Source organism: Thermobia domestica, chromosome 5 (assembly GCF_964235325.1).
Source record: "Thermobia domestica chromosome 5, izTheDome1.hap1.1, whole genome shotgun sequence".
In the NCBI taxonomy this organism is placed as follows: Eukaryota; Metazoa; Arthropoda; class Insecta; order Zygentoma; family Lepismatidae; genus Thermobia; species Thermobia domestica.
The window spans coordinates 273,759,204-273,777,026 of record NC_137458.1 but is presented as its reverse complement, the minus strand read 5'-3'; positions in this window follow the sequence as shown (position 1 = coordinate 273,777,026).

The window sequence follows — 17,823 nt, the reverse complement described above, 5'->3', positions numbered from 1 at the left end:
TATGGTCATGCTAATAACTCTTAAATAAGTTGCAATTTTAGTTGTGGTTGTAACGTGAAGAAGAAGGTCTAGGTCAAAACCTCACACAGAAATGGCCAAATTATCCAAACATAACAATGGTCACAATCTCCACCTATGTGGGTTATGACCGCTTGTGGATTTGGGAGAGGTTATGACCGATTGTGGCGGCGATTTGGTATTTTCTGAGTGTGGAGGTTTTGGCTGTCGGGGTTATGAGCTTCTCGTACGTTTCCAAGTACATTTATTACTACATTTCGCAATAGAAGAATGATATTAAATATACTACCTGTTCCTGAGACGCAATCCATATCAATAATCCAGTATCCATTACTGTTTTGGCTTTGAGGAGTTTAACATTTGAACACAAGCTCTAATTGATGTCTATCACTTCTGCTGCAATAAAGCAGTAAAATCAAAGATGAAGCATTTTCTTGTGGTGGTGAATCTTTATCAAAAAATGCTTATCACTATCTGTTTCCGTTTTATTTGTTATATATCACTGTTGTGGCGCAGATGTTGAGCACTTCCAGTTTAAACAGATAAATAAAGTCAAGACAAAACTCATTTTCGGGACGCTGAATGTGTGTCAAAAAATTGCTTTTCGAAATCCCTTCGAAATATCTTCGCTCTACATAGATAGCTATTGAAACAAAGTACTAGATAATATCAACTACTTCCGATTTTGGGAGAATATTGCGGATACTTATAATGTGCTCTTTTCAGACACTCAATCGATAGTTAAAAACCGCTTGTCGCTATCCATTACCGTTCTTACTCTATGGCAATCAATGTTGAAACCGGAAACTGGATTGGAACAGAAGTTTAACAAAGAAGATATACCCATTCTTGAGACACTGAATCGATTAAGAAAAACGCTTCTCGATTTTTAAACAGTTTTTGCTCTACATGAATTAACATTGAAACCGGATGTACTAATATATATTAACCACTTCCGGTTTCAGTAGACTGTTGCAGGTAGTGATGGGGCATTTTCTTAAGACACCGAATTGTTTTTTTTTTTTTTAAACCGCTCTTCGCTGTTACGGTTTATTTCTATGGGGTGGGGATCAACGTTGAAACCGGGATATGTTGATTTCTACCATCTCCGGTATTAGGGTGAAATGTGTTTTTTAAAAATAAATTATACACGAATATACCAAAGATAAACATTTAACTCTTATGTCGGTGGACAATCCTGCCTCCCCCTGGCACAATTTGAAATGATGGTACTGCTTGTTACATCTGTACGGTTAACGGTGACTTACGTCCGTTTCTTATTTCAAATGATAACTCTTGAATGAAAGTGAATTTTAGAAGTCCTTCTATGGCGATAGCTAGAATGTTTATCTCGGTTGAGTTCGTTAACGAAGTAAATTCGTTAACATGTTAAAGAGTAATCGTTACTTATGTCCGTCCACTATTTCAAAAGATAACCGTTGAATGAACTTTAGAATTCTGCTTTTACCAAAGTAATAGAGCCAATTGAATGAGACAACATTGGGTACAAGAGCTCTTTCCTGGCTAAGCGGTTAGCGTACGCGCCTTTGGCGTGGGAGATCCGGGTTCGGTTCACGGCGGGAACTCATGTTGTTCGGATTCCACGTTAATCAGTAGGTTCCGTCTCATATAGCGTCGCTGCTCTGTTATCATAATATTGCGATACTTCTCAATTACTGCTAGTACTATGGAGATAGTAATGGGTTCATACCTTTCTTTAAAAAGAAAATGAGATCCACAAATCAGAATTAATGGGAAACCACTGCTATAAACAATTAATTATGATGAATCTTGAAATATTCAACTGGGCTCAGTCTCCCAACTAGCTAGGGGATTGCTCCCCAAATAACTGCGTAATATTATTGAACAAATCACAAGAAAGAGAACTCTTGAATATTTTAGCTTATAATTTGCTTTGGCGTTGAACAAACACCCCTACTTATTTTTCATTTGGAATAATGTAACGAAAATCATGGATAAAGATCCTACCACCCACGTCTTGAAGAAGCGTGGCAAAGAAAAATCAAGGACTTTTGGGATATTTGTTCACTCTACATATCTCATAGACCAGATACGATCAGCGACATTACTAAAATCTGATATCTCCTCGGTAATCAAAAGCTAGTAGGCTATAAAGAAATAAAATTATATTCCCAGATGCTTTTAATTTAAATGCTTGCTTCAAGTGCAGACTAACCAGATTTTTTTTTTCATTACAGTCGCTTGGCTAAAGTGTTTCTTCAGTCCTTCTCCACGTCAAGAATCCCTTATACAGTAAGATATTCCATTGATCTAGCAAAACTAATGCTGAAATGAAATCTTTAGTTTTACGTCCCTCGTTTATACCGGATAGGCTAAAGGACACGGTAATTATGAGAAATGAGTGAAATGGTGGAATGAAGAAAGTGGGAGGAAACGGGAAAACCCCGAGAAAATCCACGAGCACGGTGTTTGTTCACCACAAAGTCAACACTGCGCGAGCTGGAATCGAACCAGGAACCCCAATCACCGGAGGTGAACGCTCTACCACTGAGCCACCGCGCTCCCCAAAACTAGTGCTGCATGAGAATCTACATGGCAGGGGGGGGGGTAAGACCGTTTCTGTTCCCATATCAAATGAAGAGCAACCAAAGTAAATCAATTTACAGGATTTTTTTCCTGTTCCTGAGTTGGACAGACATGTGCTAAACTATCAGAATGTAGTTTCTGTGCCGGTACCAGAAAATACACAAACCTAATTTTCGTTACAAATATCGGTAATTTATATTAAGTACCGATACCTAATCTAATATCATTCTAATGCAATTTTGTGTAGGAAGTGAAATGTATAAATATTGAATGGAAAACATTGCATAGAAATATTATGTTCGTATGTTTCTTTTGTATGCGGTGCAAAGTATTCTTACCTATGAAGTTACTTTGCACCAAAGTTTATATTTCAATAAACATGATCATACTAAATGTTTAGTAAGGCACTTCCGTGAATGTTTCTCTTTATATATCTAGCTATATTATATGTTCTAAATACAGCGTTCTAAATCATTACGTTTGTAAGTTATATTCGATTTTCTTTTAATTTCCTTATATCTGTTGCAACATTTTGTACGAGAATGATGAATAGGGGTATGTTTGAAATGGGGCTGGCCATCGACCCGTTAGTGTAATAGAAAGTAACAGCATTCACTTACGTTGTCTTGTTACTAAGTTACTAACTTAGTAACTTACGTTAACTAGTTACTTACGTTACTAAGTTAAATGGCTTCGTTGCATTTTCATTTAACATTGGGCGCATAAAGAGTGTCCAGACCAAACAACTCGTCCGATTTTTAAAAAAATCCTTCACTTTAGCTTGAAAACATCATATTTGGATGTTTTCCCAATCTTACATTTTGTTGTATTAGTTACCCTATGTCAGGGGATATTTGAGCCACCCTGTATATATGGCTCCATGTCAGAAGGTCCCGGACAAAAGAACGAGGACAGAAAGGCCCATGTCAAAAGGGTCCAGCAACAAATGAGCCCGAGTAAAAAGAGTAATACGTCAAAAGGGTTCGTGTAAAAAAGTGTCAGAGTAATAGTGGCTCCACGGCCAAAAAGCCTGAAATCAAACCAGGAATGGAAATCAGGGACGCACGAGGGGATAGTGTCCCCTTAGTAAGTTGAAGTATTTGTCCAAAAGAAGGAAGAATACCAGTCGTTATTAGTGACAAATAAGAAACTTGAATTGTGACTTTGTGACTGTGTGTACATTTTGTGGTGGCTCAGTGGTAGAGCGTTCCCCACCGGTGCTTGTCGTCCCTGGTTCGATCCCAGCTCGCGCCGTGTGGACTTTGTGGCAGACAAGCACAGTGCTCGTGGATTTTCTCGGGGTTCTTCCGTTTCCTCCCACTTTCTTCATTCCACCAATTCATTCATTTCTCACAACCACCGTCTCCTTTAGCCTAACCGGCATAACCATGGGACGTAAAACTCAAAGATTTCATTTCATTTTTTGACTTCTGATGTTGATTTTGTTGTCTCTTTTGCAATCGCTATTGCTTAAGTCGGTTTTCCATGAAAGTTTGCTTGCACCCTCGTCTCTCTGAGCTTGTATTCTCGAGACATAGCCTGATCAGACTTTATCTATTAATGACTGTCCTCTTAGTTCTAAAATTCCATTTCCACACCTGGAGCAAAGTATGCAAATGTTTATTGGTATAAAAAATATTCTGTGGAAAATAGTTTAATTTTCCTGTGAAAAGAAACATGTTGATCTGTATACAAGGCAAGCCCGTATTCAGGGGTTTGTAGGGGGCCGGGCCTCCCCTAAAGTTTTGCTTGCCCCCCCTAAAATTTTCACTGTAGGCTTGCAAATGAACTATAATATGATGAACTGTAATATGGTTGGATCGGGCCCCCCTTACTTCAGCTGGTCCCCCCAGTAAAATTTTTGTGCTGGCTACCGGCCTGATACAAGGTTAGTCAAAGCATTGGGATAGAACAATAATAACGACATGCGAGGAAAAGCAAATCTTGTAATTGGTATTATTGTAAAAACTGTATTGATTTGGAACTGGTCACCGCGGAAACCATCTTGAATTTCGCCATATTGCATATCACACAATATTTTTTTAAAAGCGAAAAAGGGCTTGATTTTACACTTCAATTTAGGCTTGAATATTCCCACAAATGAGAGTGTGAAATCATTTTTGACACATCGAAATCTGTTTATGAGACAGAGTGTATTATGTTTAAAATATATTTAATGAAGAAGAGGTGTCATGACAGGGCAGCAACAAAAAGACGCATGGTCAGAGGAAAAGCAAATGCTACAAGTTGGTATTGGCGTAAAAACTGCATTAAATGATTTTGTGTACATCATGGCAGCCATCTTGAATTCCGCATATTGTATATCACTTAATATTTTTAAATAAAATAGGTATTTGTGTCCCATAAAGTTATGCTAGAATCTTTCTACGAACGATAATCTGAACTGATCTTTGACCGACCGTTATTCGTTTACGAGATAGGGTATGCTACGTTTGACATTTATTTCTAGTAAAAAAAAAAAAAAAAAAAAAAGAATCGGGGCAGACAAGTAATAAACAAGTAATTCGTCGTGTTCTTCACGTTTATGTTTGTTTGCTTGCGTTTGTAAAATATTGTAGAATGAATTACTACATAACTTAATAGTAAGTATAATATATTTTTTAGTAGTAAGTATATTTGTTGCTAATTGTTACTTTACGAATATAAAGCTATACAGTGCTCTTAATGTGCAAATTTTCGAATATTCAGTAGAGCTCAACGACTTCGTCCAAATAGTTGCAGGTGCTAACAATGTTTTATCATGTCAGTGTATTGTGCTATGTGAGGTTAATACAGTAAGGCTGTAATGGTAGAATAGCTAGAAAGAAACCATATATTATCCAAATTAAGATATATATAAGTTACTTAATTTTTTTTAGAGCTTTCATAGATAAGCCCAAAAATTGGTGGGAATATGTGTTGTTTTCCAACGAATATAAATAAAACCTGCGTGGATATGATGGTAGAATTATAGTTTTCCGACAAGTAAATGCAGAGATAAATGTCAGGAACTTCCAGCCTATTATAAACCACGAAGGAGGAAATGTAATAGTTTGGGTTATTTATGTTCCTCAGGTCTTGAAGAGTTGGTGATGTTGACGAGATTATGACAAAAGAAATAAAACTTAACGTTCTTAAGACAAATCTTCAGCAAAATACTTAAAATTGAAAATGAGGAGCACTTCTAATTTTATTAGGATATTTATTCCAAAGAAATGGTATATTATAAGGAGATGGTTGTTTCAAAACTGTCCTAAAGTGCGTGAAACCTAATCCGAAAGTACTGACTTTAACTCCATTGAGAATCTTTGGAACGAACTGCAATGTAAGGTCAATATGCACGAGTTACGGCGAAATAAAGTTCTAAAGAAAGCATTACGCACAGCGTGCAACAATATTTAACCACACTACACCAGGAAAATTGTAACAACGATGTCGAAATGCTTAAAGGAAGTTACAAATCGTCGGGTGCTTGCTATTAAACACTAATTATTAACTTGGAGGGGGGAAATAGTCTAATGTTTGAGGACTACTATATCACCCATGTAGTAGTTTGTTTCATGATGTCCGAATATTTATGTGGTAAGGTAAACACAGAGTGACATGCAAATTTAATTTATATCTTTTAGTTTATAGTCTACTCATTGAATTATTTTTATGAGTGTCGCAAATAGGTGTTTCTGTTTTGTTACGTCTCTCTCTCTCTCTCTCTCTCTCTCTCTCTATATATATATATATATATATATATATATATATATATATATATATATATATATATATATATATATATATATATATATATATATATATATATATATATCAGAAAAACACACTGCTGAAGAAGACTGTACTTATTTAATATAAAAACACATTTACACGTAACGTTTCGATCTTCTAGCCAAGATACTCATCAGACGTACACTGAGTGATACAACGAACGAACGAACGAATTAATTACTTTACTCTGCGGTAGGCAGAGATGGGCTCCTAGCATGATGCTATTTTACCCAGAGTGATAAAGGATTAGTGGCAAAGGTTTCCCAACAAGTCGCTGTGATGGTGATAGTGTTTTTAGTGAGTTTTAGTGTGTGATGCCGAAGTGTGTGATGCCGAGATGATGATGTGTTGCTTGGTTTGTGGCTCTGTTGTGGCTCAAGTATGTATATGATTGTCGTTGTTTGTGTGTGATTTTGGTTGTTGTTATTGAAGTCTTATGATTTTGTATTGGTACTTGATGTTTGGTAGAAGGTTGATTTAGGGTGGGGAACGTGCTTAGGTAGGGATTTTGATTGGATTGTTAGCTTTTTTTTATTTATTTATTTTTACATTGCAAGGAGGGAATGCAGAGTGGTTAAAGGGGGTTCTGTGGGTGTTCTATCTTCGTGTGTGAAGTTTTCATTGAAGAACCTTTTGTCTGGGATTCTTTCTCTGTATCTTCTGTTTAGTTTTATGATCACTTCTTTGATGGGTTGTAGCTTAAATCGGTCGTAGTATGGTCTGATGTCTTCTTGATAGTTTTTCGTTATTCTTCGGAGCCAATAGCGCTCTGCACGAGAGATGTCTGCGATGTTGTATCTATTGAATAATGGATGACCATAGAGGAGTACGGGTCGAATTGCCATTTTGTACAGATATGTTTTATTTTTTATACTCAATGAAGGGTTCATACTTATACCGCTAAGCGCTTTGATGTTGCGAATAGCACGTCTTCTGCATTCTTGAATATGGGCGTTGAGATTCAGTCTCTTGTCGAATAACACTCCTAAATATTTCGCTGTAGTGGTCACAGGAATAATTTGATTTTGGATGGTGATATGGTTACGTGTGTCCTTTATGGAATGTCGGCATCTTCTTGGTGGAATAAAGAGGATCAGTTGCGTCTTTTTAGGATTAAGCTGTAGTTTCCATTTTTGACACCAGAGCGCAAATTCTTCAATTTGTTTTTGTAATCGGTTAAGTATATTGTGCGTAAGCAAGGTAGATGTCCAATAGGCTGTATCGTCAGCAAATAAACCAAGTTGTGTTTTAAATTTGTGATTAACAGGAGTGTCATTGACATATAGTAGGTATATTAAAGGTGCTATGGTTGAGCCTTGAGGTACGCCTCGTTGGATGTCAATATCATTAGAGTATTGATTATTGATTTTGATCTTGGTAGTTCTGCCTGTGAGGAAGTTATGGATCCATCGTATAATTGTTGTTGGCATATTATAGTTGGTGAGCTTGCATAGAAGACCATCATGCCATACTGAATCAAACGCGCCTGTGAGATCCAGAAAGGCAGCACCTGTGTTGTGACCTTTTGCAAAAGCTTTTTGAATGTGGTGGCAAATTCTTACTAGTTGGTCGATGGTGCTATGCTGAGGTCGAAATCCGACTTGCTGTGGTATAAGTAGATTGATATCAAGGAGATATTGATGGAGTCTGGTAACCAAAATTTTTTCCATTAGTTTGGAGAAAATATTTGTTAGTGCTATAGGTCGGAGATTACATGAAAGGTTTGCTGGTTTGCCTGGTTTATGTAGCAGAATGGTGTGAGATGTTTTCCAGACTGTTGGAACATACCCAATGTAGAGGCTGGCTGTGTACAGTTCTGCAAGTTTCGTATGAAGTATAGGTGGAGCCGCTTTCAAATGCTGAGTTGTTATCTTATCCGGGCCTGGCGCGGAGTTCTTCCTTCGTTTTATGGCATCGTCAACTTCTAGTGGATGGATAGGTTCCAGAAGTGCTCTAATAGATGGTGGATGTTGGTCGGCTAGATCTGCGTCTGTGAGGTCTTCGAAGTTGGCTATTATTGTCTTAATTGTGAGCGCAATTTCTTCAATCTGGTGTTGTTCTGGAGTGTTTGCTGGTGGATCTTGGAACTTGGCTGTGAAGACGTCAGCTAGATGGTGAAGTTTTTCTCGGTCTGTGGGTAAATGGATGTTATCAATAGTATCTGGCAGTTGCAATTTGGTTTTGGTTTTATGAAGTTTTCTGATTTCTTGCCAAAACTTGGAGATGTTGTCCTTTTGTAGTGCGTTGAGTTTCAAACAGAATGTATGAAATTGTTCTTCCCTGTATGTTTTGATCATGTTCTTGATGGTGTGGTTAAGATTGTTAAGTTCCATTTTTGTGACAGGTGAGCGATGTTTATTATACATTTTTTGGAGATATCGTTTATGCCGGGTGTTATTGACTATTTCTAGTTTCAGGCGATCCATTCCTGGGATGATCTTAATAGTAGGTATAAATAATTTGTCTGCATCTTGGATGATATTTGTTATTTCAGTTGCAGCATCTTCTATGGATTGTGGCGTGTGGGTAATGTTGATCTTCTGTAGGTTTTCTTCTATGTTTGCTTTATAGCTGTCCCAGTCTGCGTTTTTGAAGTCCTTAACTGTATGCCATTCAGCTGGAAATTTTGGATTATGTAAGGTGAGGTGCGTAGCCAGGTGATCTGATGGAAGATCTTGTTCAGTATGAATGTCCGGTTTGAACTTCAACAGTCCAGTGGTGCAAAGGATTTTGTCAGGCTTGGTATCTATTTCCTCAGGCCGTTGTGCGAGACGTGTTGGTCCAGGAATTTTCAACTGGATTAGCGAGCTATCTATTATATATTGTAATAATTTCTTGCCATTATTATTTGTAGTGGGATCGCCTAGTAACTCATGTTGTGAGTTCATGTCAAGGGCAAGGAGAAGGTTTGGGAAGGTTGCAAAGTGATCTATTAATGGAAAGGAGTTTGCGATGTCAGTACTAGGATTGTTATAAAACGTAGCTATGTGGATGAGGGATTGGAGTTCTACTTTGACGAGTAAAGGTGTGGTTGATTGGTCGTGGAGATTTGTGGGAATGGAAATGGTCGAATATTTTATGCCTTTTCGAAGTAGAATTGCCGTGCCTCCTGATGCTGTTATCCTGTCATGTCTAATAATGTGATAGCCTTGCGATGTGGCTCTGAAGGATTTTGTGAAATGAGTCTCGTTGATGATGGCGATGTCTATGGAGTTGTCTTCGAGGTATGTGAGGAGTTCTGCCATTTTGCTGCGTAGTCCTTGAATATTAATATATAGAATTTTAGTTGTGGTAGATGAAGATGCAACCTTTCCCTTGCGAAGCCCTATCTTACACATCTTGTTTTCTTGAATATTGTTTGGGTATGTTTATATAGGCATATCCTTGTGTGGAGTTTAGGATGTTAATTTTCTCATTGAAGATGGCAGCAGTAGCTTTTTTAATGGAGCTATGCAACGACTGAGTCTCGGAAGGTTTTGTTGCGAGAGTTAGAACAGCGGTGACCCATTGAATGATGTTGTTTGTTATTTCTTCAATTGCTGCTTTAATAGCTTCGTTGATTGGAGGAGTCGGAAGAGAAGTTGCTTGAGGGGTGGCTGAAGTTTCTTCATGTAATGATGGCTGTACATTGGAGGAAGCTTCTTCAGAAGTCTTCTGTGTAGCAACCTTCGGTTTGTTGATAGGATATATCTTGAGTGGCATGGTGGAGTCTTCATTGTTGGCTGTAGTAGGTCGTTTTGGACAATTACTGCCTCCAGTTTTGTGGCCGTTTAATTTGCAGGTGGCGCAGAATGGTGTGTTACCAGTAATGCGGCATTTGTGGTTGGAGGTGCGGTGTACTCCACATTTGTAACAGTGTTGCACTGCAGTGCAGGTTGCTGCAAGATGGCCATACTGGAAACATTTAGAGCAAGGGAGCGGTCTACCTTGACTCTTGGAAGCTTCCACCCTATGATAGTAGTTGTCGATGACTATTCCATTTGTGATTAGGGTACTTATTTGTTCTGGGCTATAAGAGAAAAGTCTTAGGAGTGGTAATGGTCCTCTATCAGATTTAATTCTGATGATGTTGTAAAAGTCGATAGATTGTTGTTTAAGTTCGTCCCTTATTTCATCCAGAGAATAATTGGGGTCAACGCCAGTGATGACGCATGTGAACGTAGCTTTTGGTGGTTGAGTATTTCGTTTGCGTCCTTCATTGGAGTGCCATGTCTTGTCGTAAGAGAACTCAGAAGGTGGGTGAAGTTTCATGAATCGTCGTTTCTCTTCCATGGTGTTGAACTTGATGCGGATACCACTAATATGTTTTACATGATATATGGTGTACTTGATATTTGGCTGTCTCTCGGTGATTCTTTTGTTCAGTGTCTTTTTCTCCTGTAGTTCTGAACGGAGGTTACTAATGGTTACACAGAGATCATCAGATCCTTGGATGGTAGATGCATTAGTGGGTTGAGCTATAGATGGCGCAGTTTGACTCTTTTTGGTTACAGCAGGCACCTCTTCAATGTCCTCTTGATGGGGATCTGTGGGATTGCTGTCATCTTCTTCGGCTTCTTGTGAATTGATGCTTCTTGTATCAAATGTAGCGTGTTTGCTGAAGTCGCCCTGATGTAGTGGTCTTGGTGGTGGAGAGTCAGGATCGGAAGAGCTGGTGCTACTGCTGGTGTGACTGTAGTAGTCTTGATTGTTTTCTCTTCTTGCTTGAGTGATGGTGTCCGGAAAGTCGGATTCCTTGAATGGGCTATCTCTGGATAAAAATGGCGGGGATGATGGGTGCATGGCTGAGATTTGTGGAGTTTCCTCTGATGGACCCCAGATGTAGTCACGGTTGCGTAGAGAATCACTTCGTAGTTGGCGAGTGGAAGTAGCCTGTTCTGTTTCTGCTTCTTTCTTCTGAGATGGAGTTTGCACTGGTTTTCGGGGAGCGGTATGGTCCTTAGGTTTCCTTCCTGAGGTCTTCATGGTGATGTTTTCTGGCTGATATACTAAGGAGCACCACAGATTAGTAGGTGTAAGAATAGCTAGGGTGGGTTATGAGTGGGACTAAAAAGGGCCGAAGTGAAAAGTAAGGCTCTGGGACTAAAAAGGGCCGAGTGGAAGTATGTAGAACGTGTAGTGTGTAATTGTGTATTGAGGGTGTTGGTGTAATAGCAAACCTTTAGTTAACACCGCTGGGTAGCCAGGTCGCTGTGTTGTATCGTATGAAAAAAGTGTAAGTGTGATAAATTATTGTCCCTAACACAACAGTCCCGTTGGGATTGATTAAGGCCAATCGTTCCCCGGCTGTCGGCAAAGCCTGTACAATCTAAAGTCCTTACTCTATGCTCAGGAGCTCTAGAGGGCCAGGGAAACGTATGATCTTAATCACTCCGGCCGGTGTGTCACTCGTCAATACAGTCGGGGAGGGAGGAAATTAACTTAGCTCTGGCCCTAATAAGAGCCGAATTCACTTAGGAATTCTATTCAGTCAGTGTCTGGTCTTAAAAAAGACCGGCAAAGCCGATAGTCCAAGTCAGATAACGATAATTCCAAAAACCCGAAGACGAATTAAACAATTAGCCCATCCGCAGACTAATTTCCAACAACTGTTGTAACTAGTGTGCTAATAATATATAAACGCGTGGACGATAGCTTGCTACGATTAATCCGCAGGAAACGTGCAAACGATCGAACTCCTGATGAATGAATGAATCCTGAGTGATACAAAAGCTACTCAAGTATAAATACACAATTCATCTCCCTATCTGCTCTCTCATTCGCCCGTTCAAACAGCCAATCAGAAGCGTGGAAATCTATCTGAACTGACTAATGGGAAAATATAACATTTTATCAGAAAGAAACAACAGGAGCAAGCAACCATTGAATACATTAATTCACATACATTTTTCTGTATTTATCAGTAATATTTCTCCATTCTTTATTAATGCTGATACCTTTGGTCCAATTCATTAAGTTTACATCCCCTCTCTTTTCTATCCAACCCGCCTCTTTCCACTTTCTGGACCACAACCTTTTTTCCCGTTCCAGCACAATAACTTCTTCCCAGTTCACATCATTAGTTTCTCTGCCATATTTCACATCACTTTTATGTTGTTTAATTCTTTCTTTCAATAATTTCCCCGTCTCCCCAATATATTTCATATCACAATCCTGACAATTTATACAATAAATGACACCTTTCTGATCTCTTTTTCCTTCCCTTTGCTTTTGACCATGCCCAACAACGTTCTGCTACCTTTTCTATACACCTTGACCCCTTGCTTTCTTAACATCTTTTTTAAAATCTCGGTATCTTCTCCTAGCCCTACAATGCCTTTCCATACACCGTCATTGTCCTCCCCACTTTTACCTTTCCCAGAGACTATAGACGCTCTAACGATATCCCTTTTACTATAACCATTCTCATACAGCTGTTCTTTAAAGATTCCCACATTCTGTTCTACATTTTTGTTACAAATTTTAGTAATTCTTTCTAACATATTTCTTATGAAATTAACTTTTGTGCTTCTATCTACATGACTTCTCTTGTTACAATAAATACTAGCATTACATTCTTTTTGATACCATTGATTCTTAATTCTCTTCCCTTCCTTGCTCATTAAAATGTCAAGATAACATAATACACATCCCTGCTCTGTTTCTAGTTCTAATTCTATTCCCCTCTCCTTATCTTCAATTCTACCAACGAACTCTATCAGCTCTTCTTTTGATCCTTCCCACATCCCAAAACAATCACCAACGTATCTACATAAAAATCGAATCTTTTCTTCCCCCTTTTCTACCACATCCTTCTCCCACACATTCATAATGATATCAGACAATACCGGACTTATCTTAGATCCTATACCTAAACCATCCTTAATCTTATATATGTCATTCTTAAGTTTACAGAAACCAAACTCCCATATTAAGTTGAGGGCTTTCCTAACTTTCTCCCATTTCCAGCCTTTAACACATTCTCCCCCCATAACTCTCTTAATCGTATCAAGTATAGCACTTCTCTTTAAACTAGGGAACATGGCTTTAACATCTAAACTAAACAAAATACAATCATTATTAATTTTAGCATTACTGGTGTAGTTTATTACTTCTCTATAGTCTTTTGTCTGTCTCTTACCCACTCTAACACTGGTTTCAATTCACTTTCTAGCGGTTACAAATAATTATTCCTACAGTCCATAACTGGCCTAAGCTTTACTTCCTTTTTGTGTATTTTTGGAAAACCCTTTAAAACCGGCACTCTGCCATCTTCATTCATCCATTTCTTAAGTCCCTTTCTTTTACATTCTTCTTTTAATTCTTCCATAATTTCTTCTTTCTTCTTTGCCTTCTTTCTCACCTTGTCCTTCACCTTATCCTTGACAGTGGTAATGAATAAAGCATGGTATGAGAACAAGGTGAAGGATTTGGTGGATGGACAATATGAATTAGTTGACAAGAAGAAAGAAGAAAGAAGACCCTTTTGACGTGACAGTGATTCTTAAACTCAGAGATGAGATAATTACTCCTCCCCTGAATTCACAAAAAAGATGCTCCTGGATCGTTACATTACACATAAAAGAAACTGACCAAACTATATCTGCGGTACTGTTTTAGGGTTGCTAGGTAAGCGAGCTAAAACCTACATTTCAATAGAATAGTATTGCCGCAGAATTGCCATTAGATGTTTGCTATTTTGTATCAAACTAAAAATGATCGAAGTTACTTTCCTCCGAATATCCTGAGTTAAATTTCTGTTTTCTTCCTAGTATACATAAATGCCCTTTTTTCTCCAAAGAATAACTTCCTGAATAAAACTGTGCATCCCACACACATTTCGTGTGCCATTAAAGTATATCACCCAATTTGTTAATTTCATTTACCTCAAAACTTCTGTTCCGACATTAGCTTTTATAGTTTTTACGCATCTATTTTCACATTATAAAGCACACACAATAAACTGATATATATATATATATATATAATTTTCTAGCGACAATAAGAGAGAAAATATGGTGATCATGAAGAAAATTGAATTCGAGATTTCAATGTATTCAGAAGTTCCATGGCCTCTACATTCCACAATGATGATTTTAAAACATCTATCCGTGTGTTCGTTCATTGGTCTGTTCGTCTGATCATTCTTCTAAATATAAACATGTTCACTTACCTTGAAGCTACACCGTTCAACATGTCCTCACCAAATTTTAAACATAAGTTTCTGTAAGATTCTCTAGCTCATATAAGTACACATCGGTCAATTTGACCGATGGGCATTTTTACATTTTGATATTGGCAACACTGGTTGGTTTTGGTGCTCGTCGTTCACAATACCTTTCTCTCTCCCCCGAACCTATCGCCACGCAGAATATCGCAAAACAATGCTGCTCCACAGATTGAATGCGTGCATGATGATCGGTTCCAGGAAAGGAAAACATGTGACAAGTGCCCAGCAGGAAGTGATAGAAAAACGCGGCACAAATGCGTCAAATGCAACTTCATAATATGTGGACGATGGCAAAGAAGAGTATGTACAGATTGTGCTGAAGAATGGATGTGAATGTGAGCAAAGAAACTGTGGGAGTTTTTGAATTTTACTTTACACCAGTATATAATATGTCAATGTTTGATAATTTCCAATAACAACAAGCTTTCTGTTTTTGGAAAAGTTTCAAAATTGTAATACATTTATTATCAGTCATATCTAATAATCTTTCTTAATTTAATTGTACTTTAATTTTTTATTGCTTTACGATGTTTTTTAAATAGTAAAATATGGGAAAAAACATAAAAATGCATACACGGTCAAAATGTTCGTATGTGTACCTCTACGTTATAATAAACATGTGTTAATATAGGTGCTTGGAGAGTTTTTGAATGTTCTTCCTATCCCGGAAAATAAGGGTAGTTTACTGAATGTTGGAAATAAAAAATGCGATTGTCTCCAAAATAGTTCTGATGATTTTGTTTGTATTGGATATATCGATATTTCATTAACAGCCCTATACTGTGGTATGGAACACTTTTCTTGGAAAAATCTAACCGATCGCCTCCTTCAGCCTAAGGTGAATAATTGAGAAGAATGAATACTAAATTTATCATTTTATTTCGGCAGGACAATCTAATGTGCTGTAGTCGATGTTCACCTTCTATCCTTTCCTGTTAGGTCTTCGAACCTATGTTTTATCGAAGACGTATAGGATATGGTTAAAAGGTCTCGAGTAACGGCAATAGCTCTAGCATTGTAAGATATACTCTGAGAGTGGGATACCGTATCTCAGATATTGGTCCTGAATAACTAAAATTGTGGTTCTAAATGACAACCAGGAATGGTTATATATACTTCATAGATAGTATTGCATGATTTTTATCACCATACTATATAGGGCTCCGAACATCCCAGTTGTAGAGCCCCGCTATGACCGCTGTACACTACAGTTTGTCTTGGTTTATTTATGTTTTATTTGTTGCTTTGTTTGTTCGTATATTCAGTTTATACTATGTGTTGTGATTATGAATTTAATTTTAATTCCTTTATGTTTATGAAAAGTTGTGCAAGATCCCCCTCATTCTCAATCTGTGCCCAAATGCATATATAAATACATTAAAGTAAAAAATATCGAGGCGGCGAAAAAGATTAAAATTATAGTACTTGTTGAAGAAGGATTTGCTTTGAGAAAGGATTATTCAAGATATTCAACAACAAGATCTTCTTCTTGTTGAGGTGAACCATAGGTTGGTGGACAACATGGAAATTTTAAAACTTTTCTCTCGCTTGGGAGAGCTGTTTTATACTTTGATAAGGCCTCTTCTTCGTAACTGCATTAGATATTGTATCCTTGATCTTCCTTTACCTGGTTTTCCTTCTGCCATTCCCTCTATCAGCACAGTGATCCAATCGGAGTGTCCAATAAGATGGCCAAGCATGCTGTTTCTTCTTTTTCCTATTATCTTCATGATCTGTCGCCCTTCATTTGCTTCCTTTAGTACGTCATCATTCCTTTTCCTTTCGGTCCATGATATTTGCAGCATTCTGCGCCAACACCACATTTCAAATGCTTCCAGCTTGGATATTTCAGCTTTTCTCAACGACCACGTCTCTGCTCCGTAAAGCGCCACGATCCATACCAGTGTCTTAATAAATCGTTTACTAACGTCCAGGTACAATTATCTTTAAGAAAATAATACACTACTAATACTCGTCTTGGGAACTACAAAGCCACATAAAACTAGGAAAATTACTTTTTAAGTACATTTGGTTGTTTGTGGGGCGATATAGTCAACACAATGTATTGTCACTAGGAAAGTTATTGGTTTGGAGATTTTAACCCCAAAACTTCACACAGCCACTATAATTCACCATTAACAGCACGTAGTAAAATAAAGTATTCTTTCATCAAAATTATCAGTATTCCATAATCTATTTTGCACATTATACCAAAATGAAACGATCCTTTCCAATATCTTTTGGGATTCATATATTCATCATATGTCACTCGCAGTTTCTGTAAATAAAGTAAATTTATATAAGTAAAAATCAATACGTTTTCATTGGAAATGAGTAATAGTTATTCTGACGCTTATAACAGTTTCATGTGCTGATATACATGAAGTTTTCTTAGCGAAATAAGGTGTGTACATATCTACATGTTCAGCAATCAGTTTAGATCAATGCAACGGTGTTTCTTTCAATGTAAACAAATACCTACATGTGTCGTTTGAAGATTCATACTAGCACCGGCATCAACTAGGTTAACCTATAAAAGAAAGTATATTAAATCATATGAAGAATCTATATAATGAATGTTAAATATATATATATATATATATATATATATATATATATATATATATATATATATATATATAGAGAGAGAGAGAGAGAGAGAGAGATAGCGCGCATAATGTAATGAAATATGATAAGGTGTAATTTTATTTGATATAATAGAATAAGAATTATAATGAATTTTAAAAGAATAATATATGTAATAGAAGGCATTTGTTCAGAAGTTGGTCGTCCGCCTAGTTTTTGGCTAAAAGCGTAATAATTGAATTCTTTGTGTGCCGAAGTTTAATATTTGATTCACACAGTATTACTGAGCGAGCGTTAGCGAGTGAAGGCGGGTTAGAGCCCCACAGGGCACGTTGTTTTCTGTCTTTATTACAGCTGAATGGGAGGGGGAACCTGTATTCTGGGACCTTGCCGACATATTGGTTATGTTACCGTTACATTGAAAAGTATAATCTTCACAGTTATTTGCTTACCGCATTTTCTATAATTTACTTTTAGATTTGTTAAGCCATGACTTACCTACTTTTAATAGATTTTCGTGATTAGTACCAGTCTTGTTTACGAAACAAATGCCCATTACATAATTACATTCGCATAACCCTATCATGAAGTACCTTTGCGCCAAGTTGTTCCCTCCGCTTGCCAAATAGTTCCATGTTTAGAACCGCTTATATTATAAAATAAAG